A 23752-nucleotide genomic window follows, 5' to 3' on the forward strand; every position below is an offset into this window, starting at 1 on the left:
ACAAAAGAGCCGAATCGTTCAGATGTCGACTGCTCTCAATCGCATGCCACACGACGACCGCTGTCCCAGATGGAGCCCACCATATACGATGCTGCACATAGTCGCCAGCCGACCGCCAATTTTTCGCCATTGACAGATGGTGCAATACGATGGACAGATCAAACCTCTAAGCTCGCCCATCAGAGAGCCTATAGCGTCGTACAGGCCCATTAATTGTGCAGTCTGAGCCCAGTCACAGAGCCGTGAGGTGCAAGATCCTTCATGTATTTTATATTCTCTTAATTCCTTTAATAAACTGATTTTTAAAGTTTCTATCTCTGTCCATCTACATTTCAGATATATCGCTCGTATACAGGACGAAAAGTCTTACTTCTTCAGAGATGTGACGTTTGATTTAAATAATGACGATAAAGTCTGGCCCGCAACAAAACATATATTAATTTGCCAAAGTAAATTACGGGAATGAAGCTGGGTTACGTCTTCGGCAACAGCCGATATTTTGACAGGATCTTACAGTGTCATTATCGAGACACAAATGAATCGATGGCGCGTCGTGCAAGCAAATTTAAAACCACTATATGCAGACCATATACTGAAATATAACAAACACACACACAAACACACATACACACACACACACACACACACACACACACACACACACACACACACAAACACACATTTACACACTGTAAATACTAGCACCACCACACAACCACAGATGGCCAGCGTCAGAAGTGAATAGTAATAAATAAAGTGTAAGGCAGCATTAACTTTGTCCCCTATTATTTAACAAGGAGAGAGCACGATTCCACATAGAAACGAAGGAAAACCCTCCACGGCTATTCCCGAGGCCACTCGGTAATTCAGTATTAGCTGTTTCCTTAGTACGTTATCCTAGTAGCTGGAAGTACATGCTAAAATCAATGCGTTGTTATATTCGTTAGAATTACCGGTGCCAAGGAAGTGTTCTGCAATAGCAGAGTACGAGTACCCCAACTGATGAACGAGTGTGTCAGCACTACCAACATAGATGTCCAGTTGAGCAGCGAGGTGTTTGATTGTGATCCGTCGAACAACTTGGATGAGAGTGTCCGCACGTTCCATTATTGTGGGAGTCGTAGCTGAGTGTAGCTGCCCGGCACGCGGGAGATCGGGCAGGTGTGCGCGACCTCTTTGCGCTGCTGGCAGACACCTCGCCCAACGACTCACAGTGTTTTTGTTCACTGACAGGTCTCTCTAGACATCCTGCAAGCACCCATGATTATCTGCGACTCTCTAGCTTTCCACCAATAGAAACTCAATGACAGCTCTCTGCTTGGAAAGCACCTGCGTTACAGACGCCATTTTCCAGATGCTGAATGAATGGTATAATAAAGAAGAGGAGACATTGGGGTCTATCGTTTTCTTGTCTCTGAAAAGCGAAAAGAGATACGAAGTCATATTGACCCCACCACTTACCTTAGGAGACAGGTAGGAACCTCAAAGGGCACTTATCTTGATATCCGAAAAACATATTTTACATCATATTTCTGCAGAATATGACCAACCTTGTTGGATATTTTTCACAAGAAAGGGAAAATTATGTGGACTTGGGTGCCTCCAGCTATTATCATATGATCTGTACCATTTCTTCCCAGCATCCACATCTGTACCTCTGTTGGTAGTAAAAATTTCTAAGAGCCCACAGGTTCCACAGTAATTATGATTTATAAATCAGGGAAGTATCTTTAAAAAATTTGTTAAGTAGAGTTACTGCAAGTTAAAGCGTATAATAATAACTACTTACCAAATATTTTACGACAATTTATATGAAAACCCTCGAAAAGTTTTCGAAATCCCTACAGCCCATAGTGAAAGCTCCACGCCGACTAGGCGTGGTAAGGACCAGGCTCACTGCCACTTGTCTAAACCATTCTGGCGAAAGATGACTTCGAGATGCTCTAACTCGGATGACAAAATTCCAGAGCTGGAGATGACGTGCGCCATGTGAACCACTGTATGAGGTGTCCTTCAGGTTGAGCCGGATTGAAACAGTTCTGTTATTTCTCTCGTATTTGACCTGAATTTGATTTAAACTTTTTGGTGCCAATCGAAACAAAACACATCGATTTAAATTAAGAGAAAATAACTAACAAACGACGTACTATGAACCATCTGCCTTCATCAGGAAATGTCTTCTACGCGTGTTGCCTCAACTGAGTCGCAGACCTACCAGTTGGTTCTGCATCTTCTGTGACCATCAGCCTATCATCGACCTGTTAAACGTACTTGACATTACCTGCAGCTATTACTATGTTCGCTCCAACATATGACATCTTTGATGACGAATTATTCTAAGACAACAACACTATGGGAATGGTTGGTACATCCGTATATGATTAGCTGGTAAAATCTTGATATCTTGATGAGGCTCAGTGTCCTTTAACTTTACGATGTACAGTCGTTGCACAAAATTACTGCTGGTTTTATTAGGTTTCATGGAGCTCACACGACTGTAAGTCCTTCCTCTTAGTATGACAATACTGATACAATTCTAAGCCGCCAAAACTAAGTTACGCTGTGCAGCACAGGATTTATTTTGTCTGCTATGCGTGACGTCAGTTCGCAAAGGCAGGATAGTTTCAGGTTTAATGGCAATTATTATTCTGATATTCTCCAAGACACAAACATAATCTGATCGTATCACCGTTGTGAGCAAGTGGTTACCAGCGACGAGAAATTCAAATCACTGAGGTACTGAACAATGGAATAGTCCCAGCATCCTACTTACCCATTATGAGTTGGAGTGATGGCTTACGCCATGGCATAAACCTTGCTCATTATCTACCATCGTTTAAGTCTCTGTAGGTTGTCTCAAATCAAAATAAGCTTTCTCAATACCAATAAGTTATACCACTTGTACCAATGTACTTGATTAGACACCGTTAACCCAACATGAGCAAAAACAAAGCTTATTATACCATGGAGGTGGAGCTGACGTTCGCTGAGCGTCCAGCCTCTTACAACAGCAGACGCTTTCTCTGTAACGATGGCACGTCGCCGCCACTGGAACACGTCCTGGGCTATAGTGATGTCACAATATACTTCAGGAATATTAAAGCTTTTCATAGTATAACAGCTTAAATCGACGGCTCCAGTGGAGATATTCGCAGAATGGTTCATGATACAATTTCTCTTACCTTCTAACTATGACAATTTGTAATTTTATGGAGGACTATTTTTCCTTTTCCATTCTGCAATCTGCATCTACATCTACATCATACTCATAAAGCCACTTAAAGGTGTGTGGCGGAGTGTACTTTCGGTACCACTATCTGGTCCCTCCAACCCTGTTCCACTCGCGAATAGTGCGTGGAAAGAACGATTGTCGCTGTTGCCTCTAATTTCTCGAATTTTCTCTTCGTGGCCAATAAGCGACATTTATGTGAGGGGGAAGTAAAACGTTGTTCTATTCCTCATGAAAAGTGCTGTTCCGAAATTTCAATAGTAAATATCCCCGTGATGCACAACGCATCTCTTGTAACGTCTGGCAATGGAGTTTGTTTATCATCTCCGTAACGATCTCCCAGCAGCAAAATGATCCCGTGACGAAACGCACTGTTCTTCGTTGGATCTTCTCTATCTCTATCAGTTCTAGCTGATCCGATGAATCTGGTGTCTGCTTTTCCCACTATCTGTTTTATATGGTCATTCCACTTAAGGTCGTTCTGGATAGTTACGCCTAAATATTTTACGGCAGACGCTGTGTCCAGCTCTTGGTCATCAATAGTGTAGCTGTACAGTAGTGGATTTCTTTTCCTATGTATGCGCAATATGTTACATTTATTTACGTTCAGGGTGAACTGCGAGAATCTGCACCATTTATCAATTCTCTGCAGGTCGTTCTGCAAATTCTTACTATCTTCTGGCGATACTACTTTGGTATAAACTACTGCGTCATTTGCGAATAGCCTTAAAGAGCATCCGACGCTTTCTACTAGATCATTTATATATATTGTAAATAGCAATGGTCCTCTCACACTGGCGTGTGGTACTCCAGATATTACCTTTATCCTTAGGACTGGTCCATCAGCTCGTAGCCGAGGTGTACGCATCTCTGTAAACTACGCCACCTTTTTATTTCGGTAAGTGTTAGTATTCAGACAGTAACCTTAGAACTCCCAGATGCAGTAATTTAAATTCCCGCCATGCTCGCCAGCTATTTCGTGTGCAACTTTGCCTCTCTTCCCGACAATGTGCATGGCTGCCTCCGGTTCCTGTGAATTTGGTTCATTGAGCACAATTAAAATTCAAGTACCTCGTAATTCTTCCCTCAGATCACTATGCGGTTTTCACCAATGTCACTTTAATAAAGTTTTACGTTCCACATTCCTCCATTGTTGCAGCCTTCTGGGACTAGCACTCCTGGAAGAAGAGAAAATCAGCACTATCCTTTCTTCGAAGAGTGCTGGTACCCGAGGGTATGGTGGAGATATTTGAAGAAGTTGGAAAAGTAGCGTATGTGTTTCCAGCAGTGGTAAGGCAGTGAGTCATTCTTGCACAGTTAAGTGGGTAGAGTCCCAGTCCGACACACAGTGTTAACTTGCCAGGAAGTTTCAAACCACTGCACACGCCACTGCAGACTGAATATTCATTGTGAATGGTTTATCTTCCTCCGAGTTGTTTCTGCTTTTATTCATATGTGGTTCAGTGGTGGGGCTAAAATTCAAGGTGACCGTAAATCAACGATGAAGTACGCTGATGACATTGCTATGCTCAATGCCAGTCAAGGGGAACTGCAGAATGTGTTGAAAGCAAATGAAAGTCTAACTAGTGGTAAATATGGGTTCGAGATAAGACGACGAAGGACAGAAATAGAAAGCAACAGAAATGAGGTTAACGGTAAATTTGACATCAGAATTGTTGACCACGAAGTATATGAAGAAAATCTGTACCTTGTAAACGTAACAGCACGTTATGGATAAGGCAAGGAGGATATAAGAAGTATATTAGCACAAGAAAATAGGGATATCATTTCCAAAATATATTCTGGCATCTCGCATCGGTTTCACTTTTTGGAAGAAATTTCTGAGAAAACAAGCTTCTAACACATTGTATGGAAGTGAACCGTGGACAGCGAGGAAACCACAAAAGAAGACCATCGAACTGAAACGTAGCGGTACAGAGAGATGTTGAAAATAAGGTTGAGAGAGAAGAAATAAGATGCACCGCAGAATCAGCAAGGAGATGAATGTATAGAGTATACTAAGAAGAGGAAGAGACAGGAGGAGAGGACATTTGTTAAGGCATCAAGGAGAAAATTCCGTGGTACATAGAACTATAGAGAGTAAAAAATTCGTGAGAAAATAGAGCTTGAAATACAGCCAACAAATAAGTGAGGACGATCGGCTCAATCGCTATTCTGAGATGAAGTGGTAGACCCAAGAGTGCAAGTAGCGGCGAGCCACAGAAAGCCAGTCGCAAGATTGATGAAAAGAAAAGACTGATTCTTGTATCGCTCGCCAATTCTGCGGAGAACCATCTCACTCTTTACCTTATCACTCCACCTAATCTATAGCATTCTTCTGTAACATAACATCTCAAATGATACGATTCTCTTCTGTTCCAATTTCCCCACAGTCCATGTAACTGCCATACAATGCTGTGCTCCAGATATGCATTTTTAGAAATTTCTTCCTCAAATAAAGACCCATGTTTGGTGTTAGTACACTTCTCTTAGCCAGGAATGCCCTTTCTGCCAGAACTAGTCTCCTTTTGATGCCCTCCTTGCGCCGTCCGTCACGGGCTGTTTCGCAGACTAGGTGGCACAATACCTTAACTTCATCTCCTTCGCGATCATCAATCCTGTTGCTTTCTTGCTGTTCTCATTTTTGCTACTACCGTCTTGCTTCGATTTACTCTCAATCCATATTCTGTTCTCTTTAGACCATTCAATCTAGTCAGCATATCCTGTAATTCTTCCTCACTTTCACGGAGGACAGAGATGTCATCAGCGAATCTTAACACTGATATCCTCCCACTCTGTATTTTAATCCCACTCTTGAACCTTTCTTTTATCTCCGTCATTGCTTCTTCGACGTATAGACCGAACAGCCGGGGCGAAATGCTATATAGCTGTCTTACACGCTCTTTAATCCGTGCACTTCCAACTCATATATCAACTCTACGTAATTTATATTATGGGATTCCTGTCTTTCCCTCAACTTTTTTGTACTTCCTTTTTTGGTCAACCAGTTGCAGTATGTCTTCTGTTACCCAAGGTTACTTTGCAGATACCTTTCTTGTACCTATGTTTGTGTCTCCACCATCGGTGTGCGCCATTTTTAGAGTTGTCCACTCCTCCTTATCTAAATCTTCTTACTCTGGTATTGCTTATCCCAGTATCTAGACTCTTAGGGAAATTCTAATGCATATCATCATTTTTAGTACACTGGTATCCCACTTCCTATATGACTAATTATTCCGGACGATTCTCTTAAACTTTGGTCTGATCTTCATCACAACTAAATTGTGACATGAGTCTATATCTGCAACTGGGTACGCCTTACAATTCTGTATCTGGTTTTTAGGAATCTCTGTCTGACCATGATATAATTCAGCCAGAATCATCCCATGTCTCCGGATCTTTTCCAAGTACATTTCCCTATGTTGTGAATCTTGAATAGAGTATTCGATTTTACCATCTGAAACTTATAGCAGAATTGAGCTAATGATTCTCCTATCCCATTCCTATTCACCCGTAAGACTTTCTTCTATGCCTTTCGCTACCACCGCTGTCCAGTTTCCATGATTATTAGATTTTATCTCGGTTTACATAATGAATTACCAGTTCCGTACCGTCATATGCTTTCTCTATCTCCTCATCCTCTGATTGCAACGTCTACATGTGAACTGAGCTATCGTCGTTGGCGTTGGTTTGCTGTCGAATCTGATGAGAGCAGCCCCATCACGGAACTGTTTACAGTAGCTCTCTCTCTGTTCTCTTTTCCTGTTCATAACGAATTCTACTCCCGTTACGCCATTTGTTACCTATATTCTACTGACCAGAGATCTTTATCTACTTTACATTTCTCCTCCAGTATATATCGAGACTGAGCCTTTGCATTTATCTTTTCTAATTTTCTTGCTTTCTCACTGCGTACAAACTTTTGATACTCCATGCTCCGACTTGCAAAATGTTATCCCTTCGTTGTTTATTCCATCTTTTTCTCATGGTCACCTCCCCTTTGGTCGTCTCCTCCCGGTGATCCGAATGGGGGATAAATCCAGACTCTTTTCTCCAATGTAGAGATCATCATGACAGTTTTTTAGATTACAGGCTACGTGTCCTATTGACACACATTAAGTGTCTTTAACACAGTGGCATACATGGCTTTCTTCATCGTCATGCCATTGATAATCGCTGATTCTTATGCCTTTGGGCAGTTTCCCACCCAAAGGGCAAGAGACTGCCCTGAAGCTCTGTCCGTTCCTCCACCCCTTTTGCAGGGTCGCCGTTGTTGATGAGTTATATTCAGAATTTAAGCACTGACTGGATTCAAATTCGTCATCGAGGAGGTCTGATTAATAGCCAAAGATGCTACTCATAAACTGCGGGTGCAACGTTTTAATCAACACCCGTTCACTGCAGTTAAAACCCTCGTCAAGCTAGTTTTTCTGTATTCTCGTTTTGGCCTAACTTCAAATGTCGCTGTTTGTTTAGTATCTTATGTGTAACTATTTAGCCATGGAAAGAACACTAGGGCACTTACATCAGAATTCACAATTATTCTTTAGTCATAAATGTGAAGGAAGTGTGTGAGTGTGTGTGTGTGTGTGTGTGTGTGTGTGTGTGTGTGTGTGTTTGTGTGAGGGTGGGTGGGTGGAAAATAACAATCTGACACTTTTGCGTGTTGCTCACTTGGTTTTGCAGGCATTTTAGACCTGTAAAGAACATTGTGTTACTTGACAAGCATCATATAACGATATGGATGTGGAAATAATTCATTTGTTGGTCTTTTGTGTCTTACAATATGTATGTTATTGTAATCGCAACTGGGTAGCAACAGGAGATTAGGGCAGTAGTTTATTTTATTTCACATTTAGAAATTTTGCAGAATATTAGTTGGAAGAAAAACTCATCTTAGGATATACGAATTTGTGATTTGCTAATTACATTAAATAAGCGATTTTTTTTGTTTTTACGTTGTTATGGAGAGTATGTTTCATACTCATCCTCGATTTTTTGAGTCATCACTCTTCTGACTGGTTTGATGTGGTCCGCCATGAATTTCTCTCTTGCAGTAATCTCTTCAACTACGTCCTCCCTCTAGTTCTAAGGAGGTTATTTCCTGATGTCCTGACACATATCCTATCTTCTTGTCGTGAGCAGCCTCATAAGCAACCTTAAAAAATTTGTCACTTGAGTAGTGGAAGAATTAAACAAAGTAGAGAACTCTATTATCCCATAGCTCTGTCACACCAGAATTATAGATTATTGGAAGAATTTTCTAGTTATCTAAGTGTTATTTCAACGACGCTATAATGCATTTAGTGTTTAGTGTTAAAGTCATTAAATGTTTCTTCCCATGGAACTCTGAGTATGGTAAGAAGGCGTTACATCACGCAAAATGGTGTAAGACCGTGCCTTGGAATACAGTCAGTACGTCGCCCCGAGCCGTTTGCTGGGCCTACAGATCCATATTTGGTTTCAATAATTCCAGTCATGTATTGGCAAATGTCTCCCACGGGTTGTTTTCGTCTATGTATTAGTAGACAGAGTATCGGAAACTTCTCGCAAGTTTGACTCTTCACGTCCGTTGCGCAAGTGTTACGGTTCAGATTCGGGTGCATTCCGCAACAAAACTGTAAATAATTTGCCCCTCACAGAAATGACTGCCCCAGTTCGGATAGAACTCGAATGATGTGTACGACTGCTGCAGCAGATCAGTCTACCCCAGAAGATATCGGAACGAGGTTCTTGCTTAACTGATAGCTTCTAGAAACTAATAGTGCAGAAAGAAAACTTGCATTATCCAAATAATCCCTGGTTCGATGTTGGTTCGGAAATCAACCTCAAATCCTGTTGGCCTCTTAATATTTACTGTGTCCACAAACCAGAGCGAGACTCCATTGCCGGTCGAGGTGGCCGAGCGGTTCTAGGCGCTACAGACTGGAACCGCGCGACCGCTACGGTCGCAGGTTCGAATCCTGCCTCGGGCATAGATGTATGTGATGTCCTTAGGTTAGTTAGGTTTAAGTAGTTCTAAGTTCTAGGGGCCTGATGACCTTAGAAGTTAAGTCCCATAGTGCTCAGAACCATTTGAATTTTTGAGACTCCATTCATTTACGTCGCCTGGGATTACGAGGACTGTGTCAGACAGTTGAGGTGTGGTAGCGCACTTTCATCGTGCCGACGAATTGAGTTATTATTATTATTATTATTATTATTATTATTATTATTAACTTTTTTGTAATGTTACTAGATCGCTGAATTCGAATGTAAAGATGTATTGATCTTCAGTAGAGCCACCCCTATAAATTTAGTTCCTCATCCTTGTCTAATCTGTAATAACTACCCGGATTTAGGTTTTTCATAGTTTCTCTATATCACTTAAGGCAGATGCCCGGATGGTCCCCTCACAAATAAAGTAGATGATTTCCTTCCCTGCACTTCCAAATTCCTAGCTAAACTTCCAATGACTTTTTCGTCTATGGAACGATTTCCCAAACTGTGTTCCGCGAAATTCTGGTAACTTCTTTGTTATTAGCTAGAATTTAAAATTGTAGTAATCAATAAAAAAGGGTTTTGTCATTTTTTTAAAAAATTATAAATTTTATTTACTTTTAAAACAACCAAGGGGTTCCATCGAAGTACCAGGATTCTCAGTGTTTCGTCAGAGGAAATGTTTGGGTCCCTCGATCTGTGCGACGATGAAACCAGTACTTACTGCATTCCTTCAGTATGCGCGGATTGCAATAACAGCTTTCGGAGATGAAAATCCTCTTCTGGCTAAGGTTACGAGGTATTAACATACAATTTTAAACTTACTTTGCAAACTTGAAACGGTTAATAGCTTGGAAGAATAGCAAAAACGAGTGTAAGAGAATTTTGATAGTAATGAGCAAGATCAGGTAATACAATATAATGGAACTGTAGATGTAGTTGCTGATTCGATATGTTTCCAATGCGGTGCCGAGATTTAAAATGTTACCCTATAGCTGGATGTTGAAAATTGGTTGAGAGGCAAAACGTGGAGTGACGATATTTATTCAAGGTAGAATAATAATCTGAGTGGGAAACGTTTTACTAGCATAACAGAAGATTATGTTACATGTTTCATAATTCATTAACAACAAAATAAAAATAAGAGGCTGCCTTTAGCATCTAAAGTACTGCATGATTAAGTCGCACTTTTACCGAACTTCAAAGTGTTCGATGAATTACGTGCGTTAGGAATGAGAACGTTCAGTGGTTCTGCACAGAAAAGAGCGCCTAGATAAAAGTACTGTGCAGTCAAGACGTTGATAAAACATCTATCAACAAAACAACGATGAATATGTTGACTGTACTGTCTATTTCAATACTTGGCTTGTCGAATTGGAGACACGTGTGAAATATCACGTGAGACACAGATCTTCCACTAACAAATATATCGCGTCAGCAGTTTCATCATATCGATTTGGACAGAAAATGTGATGAATTGTGACACAGTTTATGTATAGTATGGGATAGTTGGTGGGAGACCGGCTTCATGAATAACTGGTAAGTTGTTGGAACTATGCTAGCAAGAGAATTAGTGAATATGGAGTGGAAGTGAAAGGAAGAATAAGAAACAAATGAAGAAAATGACAATGTCAAGCTAAGCAGGTCTTCTTTCGTAACTATCCAGTTCACAGATTTCATTAATCTCCCGGTGCTTCTTTTAACATATTTGTTTTACTTTTTTCTTTACAGCTTCTATATTGAGGGGGCGTGTTTTCATTACTAAGATTACACTCTCACATTTCTACGTATGTGTTATAGGCTTTGCTTTAATTCTTTTAAGTTTGATATAAGCTTTTCACTAATCTAGGTTTACATTTTGCAATGATATGTTACGCAGAATTAAATGCATATGGGTTAAAAAAATGAAGCTGAAGTCAAAAGGTCGCATGATGGAAATGATCTAATGATCTCAAATTCAGAGTAGGGAGAGCATCAAGTCTTATGTACAGAGTGTGAATAACAACACATAGGATACTAGACACAACAGAAATTTGTGAAACTGGATAATGACAAACGCTACTGATTAGTTATATTCGAAGCAATAACTAATAATAATAATAGTAGTAATTTCGTGTGGCTTGATGTACGAGGTTTGGAACTTTAATAGTGGCAACTATTTATTTACAGCTCGTACAAAATAAATACGTGTTTTAAAGTTTTACTGAATTTCAAAGTAGTTACCAGCATTGTGTATAACCCGTTGCCAGCGATGTGGAAGTCGTAGGATACTCTTAGCAATGCCAGTTGTGTTGACAGTTCGAGCGGCGCGGTCTATTGCCCGTCGAATTTGTAGCAGTTCTGAAGCGAATGCCGTGGAGTGTTTCCTTCAGTTTAGAAATCGAGTTGAACTTACGAGGGCTTAAGTCAGAAGATTGCAGTAGGTGGTACAGCACTAAGCAGCCCCGTCAGTCAAACACATCAGTAACAGCTTGCACTGTACGTGCTTGAGCATTGTCCTGCAAAATAATGGTCGGGTTCTGCAGAAAGTCTCATCTCTTCTGTCTCTATGCTGTTCATTTTTTGTAACACAACCTACGAGTAGCTTAAAGGCAGAAGTGATGACACTTTCTGCAGGACCTGACCATCATTTTGCAGGACAATACTCCAACACGTACAGTGCAAGCTTCTACTGATTTATGTGACTAATTTCTCATTTTCGCACGGTTTATAAAAATTTGAATTATTTTCTATAAACATGAATGACCGCAGAGTCATTTATTATGTAAAGCATGTTTCCACTGTACTATTTTCTTCTTCTTTCGCTTCTTTTCCGGGTTCCTATTTTTCCCCTTTATTGTTGTTTTCAGTTATAATAATAATTGATTCGGCATCGTTTATTTCAATGTATCTCGTCCATTTATGTAAGCACTTACAACGTTCCGAGCGCAGTTCCGGCAGCAGAATAATATTGAGACTGGTCTTACAATAACTTTGTTTCTGTGTGCGTTAAGAAGTTGTCGGGCATTTCAATACGGAGTATTTCATGCTGTCTTTAGTCTCTGAGGACGTCCCTCTGTAGCGGTTAGTAAGACCAAGGAGAATGGGATAAAATTCCAATTCCCTCCTTGATAATCTCTTGCAGCACATCAACCGTGCTCCGAGTAACTTTGAAGCTTCTTTTTCCTAAAACGTTATATCAGATTTGCCGGAACTCCAATAAAAGCCACTGTTACGGAATTGAGGAATCATTAAAATTTCTTGTAACTTATTTCTTTGGGCACATCTTCTTCCTTTACACTCAAAGTGCAAGTAATTAAGCATTCTAACCCGTTTTATTAAGAGTGCTCGTAATATTTATTTAGCTGTACTCGCTATTAGATGTATATCCCTCCAAAATATTAGGACTGATAATTTTTCTAATTTGATCTGACTGGAACTCTGTTAATTATTTCCATTCGCGTGTATGTAATACATCCCAATGAAGTATACTTTAGTTGTTTGGCATGACTATTGATTTAGTAGATGTAGTCTAGTTTTTCGGAGTATCTGAGTTTATTCACATCGCTCCCGTAGCATCGTTGTCTCTTCACAGGCATACGGAGTATTTCATGCTGTCTTTAGTCTCTGAGGACGTCCCTCTGTAGCGGTTAGTAAGACCAAGGAGAATGGGATAAAATTCCAATTCCCTCCTTGATAATCTCTTGCAGCACATCAACCGTGCTCCGAGTAACTTTGAAGCTTCTTTTTCCTAAAACGTTATATCAGATTTGCCGGAACTCCAATAAAAGCCACTGTTACGGAATTGAGGAATCATTAAAATTTCTTGTAACTTATTTCTTTGGGCACATCTTCTTCCTTTACACTCAAAGTGCAAGTAATTAAGCATTCTAACCCGTTTTATTAAGAGTGCTCGTAATATTTATTTAGCTGTACTTGCTATTAGATGTATATCCCTCCAAAATATTAGGACTGATAATTTTTCTAATTTGACCTGACTGGAACTCTGTTAATTATTTCCATTTGCGTGTATGTAATACATCCCAACTGAGTATACTTTAGTTGTTTGGCATGACTATTGATTTTGTAGATGTAGTCTAGTTTTTCGGAGTATCTGAGTTTATTCACATCACTCCCGTAGCATCGTTGTCTCTACACAGACACCTTGATCCCTGCTTCAACTAAATTTTGCGGCTACTTATTTTTTTTAAAATTTCCAATCTTCACTGAATTTTAGAAGGCAAGGAGAAAACACAAATTTGCGTATCACTCAAGGAGTTATGTACTTATTCTGACGTAACGAAGTGTAAAGGAGACAGCTTGGGACCATGTAATTGAAAAGTTGAAATAGATTTGTATTTCATATAGAAAAACGGTTGATATAAGAAAATGTTATTTTATGACTGCGGAACATATGACATAAGATATAAAGAGCCCGATAGAACATTAAAATATAACACAAACTACTCAACTTTTGCAGACTACCTCAAATAGGAATACAATATGCCTAGCACATTAGGAAAATTAAGGAAACCAGTAATGAGGCATCTCCTCCCTTTTCTAAATACACAAAGCATTGACACACAATAGACAGTTTCGTAATGACCAATTTAGAGAAAAGACAACATAATAAATAACTGGAAAGAGTGCCCCAGAGAGCATCCCAGAGTGCCCCTGAGAGCTAAAACACCAAGAAGAATCGCTTCTCGGGTTTTGGTAAGATGAATGTGTAGGAGTGTTTAATAGATAATGGCTCTAAGCACTATGGGATTTAACATGTGAGGTCATCAGTCCCCTAAACTTAGAACTACGTAAACCTAACTAACGTAAGGACATCACACACATTAAATGCCCGAGGCAGGATTCGGATCTGCGAGTGGAGCAGCAGTGTGGTTCCGGACTGAAGCGCCTAGAACCGCTCGTCCACAGCCGCCGGCTATAGCACAGGTAACCTCAGTATGATGAAAGAAATACATAACACACTACATGTAGTGAAGAATGATGCTCTTTATTGCTATTTCTGTGAATATTATGTTTACAAGGACCCTGCCTGCATAGAAACGCTTTCTTCTGTGAGAACCCGGAAGTTTAACATTCTGAATTAATGCTCTGTGTTTTAAGCATGTTTTTAAAATACATTTCAAAGCTGTCAAAACACACTAAAAACACAGAGCATATTTAATCAGCCAAGGAGAAACAGAGACTTGTATAAAACCATCATGCAACATGGTATGGAGATGCCAGCCAATAGCTCATAAGATAGACATTCCCATCCACTAGACAGAAATTTTCAGAGTAGCTCCCACACACCATCTCGCAAAACAAATACCATCACAGCTCACCCTGCCATACAAACTTGAGAATGGTAAGTCAATAAAAAGTTACACTCAAATAATAGAAAATGTTAGAGATATAAAGTCGCATGTACAGCAAAACTGCTTTCCCTATAAAACGAATAATTCAATTCAGAACCACATCCTAAAGCTAAAATCAAAACCGGACAGCTACCAACAATTTGGTATCTACCATCTCAATTGCAGGGACTGTGACTATATCTACATTGGGGTGACTGCGGAACATATGACATAACATATAAAGAGCTCGATAGAACATTAAAATATAACACAAACTACTAAATTTTTGCAGACTACCTCAAACAGGAATACAATATGCCTAGCACATTAGGAAAATTAAGGAAACCAGTAATGAGGCATCTCTTCCCTTTTCACGTTAACTTCTAAATACACAAAGCATTGACACACAATAGACAGTTTCGTAATGACCAATTTAGAGAACAGACAACATAATGAATAACTGCCAAAAAAAACGTTTCCTTTCAAATTCTTCTTATTCTCTCACGCTATATCACCCCTCCTGACACTTTTTTAATATGGCTTCTTCCTTCTCATCCATTCTCCACCATCTCATTACCAGCTCACTCTCTACTCCTCTACTTTACACTCACTGTTCATTCAACTTTGTCCCCCTCATCTACTCAAGAACTCCATCATTACTCCTTCATTACTCTTAAATATTAAATAAATACATAGTAAAATAATTAAACGACGTAACACATGTGACCAGCAACACTACCCACGTAAAGCACACACACACATGTTTAGCCACAAAACTGCAAACAGAAGTGTTGCTACTTAATGTTGTGTTTCACATCAAGAAATGCATAGTTCATCAAAGCAATGTGGGAATAGCCGGAAAACAAGAGCACCAAAAGTAGAAATACCTCAGAAAGGGTAGCAGAAGGCGTTTCCTCGTGTGAGTGGAATCCGGACATAAAACACTGTAACTGAGATCTTTTGTAACAAACTACTTTTTGACCTAGAAAGAAAGCCAAATTGTATATATATCTTTCTTTACACACCAGTGAAGATGTTTTATTGTAATAAAACGATACATGTTTCGTGAAAAAATGTCACTGTAATGGAATGCTATGAAATTTGTTTTGATTGGATTTTCTTATCTGCTAAGAACTTGTACAAACCTAAATTATGTACCACTGTCAGGAAAACATTACTAAAACTGTTAGGAATTTGCAGGTAACATTGATAAATTCATTCTTCACATTCAAAGGAAGTTCGTAAATTCATCGATTTGTTTTTAATTTATTTCTCTTGCACTATTCCTGTTACTTCCGTTCATACCACACATCGTGATATTCATCGATAGCCGTGGAGTGTCATGACGTGAAACACCATTCCCTGTGTCCTTCGTATTATAGCTTTACGATATTGATGTATCTGTAAAGATGTTTCTAGTAGCAATACGCTTGTTCCCATATCTTTTAGGAGACTGATGACATTAGCTGTTTAGTCTCCCTAAACCCATAATCAGCACCTCCCGTAACTCTTGTTGTAAATTGGTCGATGGAGATCAGATAACATGAAATTGAAAGGGACTCAATTAAATCTCTAGAACAGATACAGTTTGGAAAATTTTAATTAAAATATTTACTTAAAATTATTTCATACTGTTTAGGGCAACAAACTTTTCAACGAGCATCTAATTGTTTCCTCAACACTTCAAAATTACCAACCAGAATGCTGTATGTTGTCATTATACCAATTAACATCCCACGAATCTCTACGTCACTAGCACAAGCATCAAAATGTCGATAGCTGAACATTATTAGTGTAATTTTTATATACGTATGTTATTTTAATTGACAGGGCAACTCCTTCTTCCTACACGATAGGCCTACAACAACACGATGCTGAATTTAAATATTTCGTTTTCAAACTGCGTAATTTTTACATTTTAGGCTCAGTATTTTGGGGCCAATTTTCTCCTTCTAATGCTGACAGTCTGAACTTTGCAGTTGCCCCAAGAAAAAAGTGTTGCCCCCACACGAGTGGCTACGTCGACACTGCCATGTGTGTCCGTGACCCCATAATGATTCTATCAGTCAAACTGGGTTCTCTGTTCTTATCATCTACAATTATATTTTGTGGCTATTGATTTTGAGTATAAAACTGGGTCAGCGCCTATAGCACATTTCAGTCAAATTATGAATATAATTTTATTCGCTTAGAATATCTTGCATGTATGACGACTGAAATATTTTGTACGAAAGAACTGCTGTAGTAAACAATGACCAGTTTTTCGAGGCGTGATTAATTAATGGCGTGCTTCTAAGTATACACCAGCCTTTTTTATTACATTTTTTTCACAGTCTTTCCGCTTCATGTGCAGCGAGTTGTGCTGTCATGTGTACTAGCTTCTTGATTGCAACCAGACGGTTGACAGTTTTTGACTCCATGCCGATACATATAGTTGATTGTTCGTCTCCCGACTCAAAGAGTCCATTGATGCAAGTTTGTTTCGCAGAGCCTGTACTGGTATTCCTTCAAACGTACAGTGTCTTGGAAGTTTCCACCTCTGGTTCATGCTGTGAACAGTGAGATGTTAATAAAGTGATTGTAGTACCCCACGCCTTGTTTAAACTGAAACCTCCGTTCTTGTTTATTAGATATACCGCCAGAGTCCACAAGATCGGGTGCCTAAATATTGTGCCAAAAACTGAAACAACAGTTCTACTGACTCTTAGGAGAAACACTATTACACTATGTGATCAAAAGTATCCGGACACCAGGCTGAAAATGACCTATAAGTTCGTGAAGCCCTCCATCGGTAACGTTGGAATTCAGTACGGTGTTTGCCTACCCATAGCCTTGACGACAGCTTCCACTCTCGTAGGCATACGTTCAGTCGGGTACTGGAAGCTTTCTTGGGGAATGGCAGCCCGATCTTCACGGAGTGCTGCACACCATAACACCACCGCCTCCAAATTTTACTGTTGGCACTACACTCGCTGGCAGAAGACGTTCACCGGGCATTCGCCATACCCGCACTCTGCCATCGGATCGCCACATTGTGTACCGTGATTCATCACTCCACACAACGTTTATCCACTGTTCAGTCGTCCAATGTTTACGCTCCTTGCACTACGTGAGGCGTCGTTTGGTATTTACCGGTGTGATGTGTGGCTTATGAGCAGCGGCTCGACCATGAAATCCAAATTTTCTCACCTCCCATCTAACTGTCATAGTACTTGCAGTGGATACTGATGCAGTTTGGAATTCCTGTGTGATGGTCTGGATCGATTTCTGCTTATTACACATTACGAACCTCTTCAATTGTCGGCGGTCTCTGTCAGTCAACACACGAGGTCGGCCTGTACGCTTTTTTGCTGTACTTGTCTCAAAATGGTTCAAATGGCTCTGAGCACTATGGGACTTAACATCTGAGGTCATCAGTTCCCTAGAACTTAGAACTATTTAAACCTAACTACCCAAAAGACACACATCCATGCCCGAGGCCGGATTCTAACCTGCGAACAGAGCAGTTGCGTAGTTCCAGACGGAAGTGCCTAGAACCGCTCAGCCACACCAACCGGCTGTGTACGTGTCTCTTTGCGTCTTGACTTCACTATCACATTGGAAACAGTGGACCTAGGGATGTTTAGGAACGTGGAAATCTCGCGTACAGACATATGACACAAGTGACAGCCAAACACCTTACCATGTTTGAAGTGCGTGAGTTCCGCGGAGCCCCCCATTCTGCTCTCTCACGCTGTCTGATTACTACTGAGGTCACTGATATGGAGTTTAGTAGTATGGAGTATAGTAGTAGGTGGCGGCACAATGCATCTAATACGAAAAACGTATGTCTTCGGGCTGTCCGGATACTTTTGATAAAATATTGTACATGCTGACCACTTTATCTGAAACATTAGTTAATACATTTGTAACACCACACACGTCACTTATCTTGTTTTGACGTGTGTTCACCCTAGGTAATCGACTAACAGATCAACAGAGAGTGCAAAACTGCCACAATGCCGGATAATGCAAAGAAAGTAATAAGGCCCTGTGACTCCTGATTGAACTGCGGTGGCAGTGTTGACCTTAACTGATTCAGATCTGATGCCTTTTAATTAAAAAGGGGTGCACATTGATGTTATATTCAGCTATTGAACACCAGATGCAAATGTTGAACATAGCATTAATTAAGAAAGTGACTTGGGATTTCAACTAATTGATTGAAAACAGTTGCAGTCGATTAGCACAAATCTATTTTAACTCACGACCTTTAATCATCACATTACATGACTCTCGTAACAGGCAGTGGTAATAAATTGCGTTTGCGTAAAGTGCGATAAATCAAAAGTAATTCCTATCGACTGACCCAGGCGTAATGCGAAGTGCGAGAAGAATTCTACAATACACGGCCCATGAAACCCTTGTGGAAACTTCGCCAACGTGATCCAACAAATTAATCAGTGGCCCAACTCAAGCTGGAGCAGGCGCAATATCACAGAATTCAGCCTGTCGGGGCAGCGTCGTTGTGCGGATGTCGGCCAACCTCGTTGTGCTGCAAGGCTGCACTCGTCTATTCACTCCTAGCTATCTTGCTCAGTACATAGCTGAACGAAAACTTTCTATCTCCAAGCTCAATCTTTCCGTTTGCTAAGCCCTAAACTGCAGAGATGTTCACTCTCTCTCAGGCAAGCTGAGTAAAGAATGCCACGTCCGCACTCTGGGCAAGCTGGGAATGGAAGACTTCTATGGAGCCTTTTGTCACTCTGCTCTTCGGTTCGGTTTCCCCTCCAGCAGAATCACTTACGCCAATTGTAGCGCAAGTGGCGTTAATTATGCATCGCTTCCCAGCGCTGACTAATGCCTGCTCTGGGAAGTGAACTAATTCCCACAAAATTTCCCTTCCTCTCAACTTCTGCTATTTAGCTCCTCCCAGGCCACCCCTAATGTCTGCACAAAACACCAATTTTTCCGGAATTCTGACTCCCAGGAGAGTACTTCAAATTCCCTGGTCCTATGTTCCCATTGGAAGCCGACATATTTCATTCTGTCACTCTTCAACTGATTTACTTCAGACTCTTTGGACCGTGAATTCAGCGTGAAGTTGCTATAGTCACGAACACGCATATTTGGCCTCTGTTGACCGTTCCACCATAGCTTTGCGCGGCTTTCTCGCATGTTTCACTGGAAACAGGACGACAGACATTTATCAACATGCATAGAAGTTCTCTGTCTGCTTCCTGGTACACCAGCATGGGGTCAACCAACCCCCCCTCACTGTCACTCATCTTAAGGCAGCTGGAGGCCGCACCCCATTACCGCTTTCTCAGAGTTTGAGCCGTCCTAAGCTGCTTATTGTCACTTCCCTTCGCCGCTCCACAGCCCGGCTGTGCTCAACTCTGAATACTTCCTTGGGATAAGCTAGCCTCCAGTAAATCGATACGTTTCCACAAAGCTTTCATGTCGTGTGAATTACTTTTAAACCATCACCCAACATTAATTATTCCAATACGTCCATACTGTACCATCTACAAGATGCATTGCGCCTTGTCAGTAATTTTTGTTCAGCCCTACTGTTCACTCAACGTGAGTTCGGTGATCTTCAATGACTTCATGTAAGGGGCATAGTTCTCGCCATCTTACACACTCTAAGACAAAAAAGAAAGAAGAAACAACGCTTCACAGTTGAGTGATCCAGAAAGGACTGAAATCGGTAGATGTACATGTACAGACAAACAATTTCAGAAAAAAATATAAGAGATAGAGCTTCAAAAAGTAAGCAAGTCAATAATGCGTTGATACACTATTGGCCCTTATGCAAGCAGTTATTTGGCTTAAAATTGAATGATAGGCGTCTTACCACGAAAATAAATGGCACCCCAAACCATCACTCCTGGTTGTCGGGCTTTATCACAGGCGACAGTGACGTTTGATCCCAGTGCTGTCCAGGGTGTCTCCAGACACGTCTTTGGCCTGGAATCTCATTGACTAGAGTAGGATTGTCTGCAGCGATGAGCCCTGCTATGCAATGAACCCCGATCTCAAGTGAATACATGCCTGGAGGCGCCCTGGACCAGGATGCCATTTTTTTTTTTTTAATGGCAGGAGCCTTTCGGTTGGTTGTCATACGCGGCACCCCTACAGAACATCGGTAAGTCGACGATAATATATGCCCCGATTTGTGGCCCTTCACGGCAAGCCATCCTGGGCTTACATTTCAGCAAGATAATGTCCGCCCTCACACAGTGTGAGTTTCTACTGCTCATCTTCATGTTTGCCTAACCCCACCCTGTCCATCAATGTCGCTGGATCTATCCTCAACTGAGAACGTTTGGATCATTATGGGCAGGGTCCTTCAGTCATCACGAGATTTTTGACGATCCAATATGTCACTTCCTGGCAGATTAAAACTGTGTGCCCGACCGAGACTCGAACTCGGGACCTTGGCCTTTCACGGGCAAGTGCTCTACTAACTGAGCTACCGAAGCACGACTCACGCCCGGTACTCACAGCTTTACTTCTGCCAGTACCTCGTCTCCTACCTTCCAAACTTTGGAAGGTAGGAGACGAGGTACTGGCAGAAGTAAAGCTGTGAGTACCGGGCCTGAGTCGTGCTTCGGTAGCTCAGTTGGTAGAGCACTTGCCCGCGAAAGGCAAAGGTCCTGAGTTCGAGTCTCGGTCGGACACACAGTTTTAATCTGCCAGGAAGTTTCATATCAGCGCACACTCCGCTGCAGAGTGAAAATCTCATCCTGGAAACATCCCCCAGGCTGTGGCTAAGCCATTTCTCCGCAATATCCTTTCTTTCAGGAGTGCTAGTTCTGCAAGGTTCACAGTAGAGCTTCTGTTAAGTTTGGAAGGTAGGAGACGAGGTACTGGCAGAGGTAAGGCTGTGAGTACCGGGCGTGAGTCGTGCTTCGGTAGCTCAGTTGGTAGAGCACTTGCCCGCGAAAGGCAAAGGTCCCGAGTTCGAGTCTCGGTCGGGAACACAGTTTTAATCTGCCAGGAAGTTTCATATCAGCGCACACTCCGCAGCAGAGTGAAAATCTCATTCTGGATCCAACATGTCAATTGAACAGAATTTGGCGCGATATGCCTCAGGGGGATATCCAAGCCGAGTAACTGCTTGCATAAAGGCTTGGGGTGGACCAAAGCATTATCGACTTGCTTCATTTGTGAAGCTCCTTCTTTTGAATAAGTGATCAAATTCTTCTACAACTGTATCATTTATTTGTCTGTGTGTGCATCTCACACATAGCTATTTCCGTACCATTCGGATAATTCCTTCTTCGTGCTTAGGTTTTCGGTCTTAGAGAGTACTTCCGTAAAAGGGAAGATGTACGCTCAGAATACTGTAAACGGAACACAGTGATTAGCTTAAGTTACACGCAGCAGTTTAAAACCGTTTTGTCTGTTTTCTTTTTTACATATCTAAACAAATTTAGCACTACTAGGAAATGATAATGTTCATCAACAGAACATTTTTTTCTGACGACAGCAAGCTGTTTCCGCACCATGATCAAACGTTTCATGTTACTTCACTCTAAAGTAGTGCGCGTCTCACGTCCTATCATCGTCTGGCTTGTGCCAACGCTCTTGTATGTGCGCCAGCTGCATGTACGCGGCGATAGCTGCGCAGTGCCCCTCGGGGGGTTAGTTGATTACCACTGGGAGCCGGCCCCTGTCCCCCCTGCACTTCATCCTAAAGGTCTTCACCAGAAGACCGACCCGAAATTGCAACCAAGTTGACCTTTCGACATACGTATCAAGTAAGAACTGCTCCATAAATGTGAAAATGATGTCGTGACGCAAGGAAACATCACCACATGTGTAAATGAAAACAGTCTTTGATCACAAATTCCTTTCTTTATTTTGTGACAGGTTCCTATCCTTGATATCTTCATCAGATTCGTCTATCGTCGCAACATAGTAAACAAAACTTAACATTTTTAGCCAAGATAGGCACCTTAATATATAGTAAAAACACGATTAAAGCAACTGGAATCTAAGGAATACAATGGATAAGTCGGATGCCGGGAGATGATATGAAAAGTGTACAATGTGCAGGATGATTGTAGAAAGGGAAATATAATATCACTGTTCAAGAAAGGAAGTAGAACGTCGTGAACCAGCTACCGGAGAATAACACTGCTATCATATTACCATGAGATAATGGGGAAAATCATAGAACAGAGACTGAATAAAATCCTAGAACATCAGTTCGAGGAACAAGAGCATGGATTGAGAAGCAGCGGAGAACCGATAGGTTTCATTTTCTTCTTCCGACAGTTAATGGAGAAGTATTGGGACAAAGGAAAGAACCTGATAGTGATGGTCCTGGATTTGAGAAAGAATGTAAGACAGTGTACCAAGTTTCAAAATATGGGAATAGGTGAGGATACATAATGTTCTTGATTAATTAATTAAAAAAGTTCAGATGCTGTATGAAGGTGGTGAAAATAGTGTACAAGTAGGAGGTGGAAGATCAAAATGGTTTAAGACAAAGGGAGGCGTTCAGCATGAACATCACTTTCCCTGTTACTCTTCACCACACTCATAGTCACAATCAGGAGAGAAATCATGGAAGTAGTAAGTGAAGATCTCATTTCTTTCGCTTCTGATGATGACATCACGATTTGTGTAGAGAAGGAAATGGAGGTTCAGAAGAGACTGGATTAATGGAGTAAAAAACTTAAAGAATTCAAGCTGACTGACTAAGAGCAAGGCAGTGGCAATGAAGATAATTAGGGCACCCACACCTCGCAGCATCACACTAGAAGGAGAGAAGATTGAAAGCGTGGAAAGTTTCATTTACCTGAGTAGTGTCATAACAAGTGATGGAAGTGCCAAACTACACTGGTGTGCAAAAGTAAAGCAACAAACCACTATTTCCCGTCTTGTGTATAATTCACTTTATTGTTATAACAACTGTCAACAGATGTCCTTGCAGTCGCGTTCTGCACGGAAAATGGAATTCCGGTCAATGGACAACCACGTCAACGATGACGTCAGGGCACCTAACAAAACGGGTAGTGTTTGCCGGGTAGTCCCACATCCACAATCGCTGTGTGTACCGTCACAGACGGTGCAGTATGGCACGAAGAAGACGCCTACCGGACTCTCTGTGGTGGGGAGCCAAAAGAAGAATGGCAGCAGGACAGTCGCAAACTGATGAGGCCTGGTGGCTTAATGTGAATCGTTCTGTCGTTTCTGCGATGTGTCAAAACTTTAT

General features: G+C 41.1%; 1 non-coding gene across 1 annotated transcript; it reads left to right on the forward strand.

The window, feature by feature from the left end:
• Positions 1-21434: 21434 nt before the first annotated feature.
• Trnas-cga (transfer RNA serine (anticodon CGA)) lies at positions 21435-21509 on the forward strand. The gene has a single exon. It is a non-coding gene; the product is annotated as a tRNA-Ser (tRNA).
• Positions 21510-23752: the final 2243 nt, after the last annotated feature.

Source organism: Schistocerca serialis, chromosome 2 (assembly GCF_023864345.2).
Source record: "Schistocerca serialis cubense isolate TAMUIC-IGC-003099 chromosome 2, iqSchSeri2.2, whole genome shotgun sequence".
Lineage (NCBI taxonomy): Eukaryota > Metazoa > Arthropoda > Insecta > Orthoptera > Acrididae > Schistocerca > Schistocerca serialis.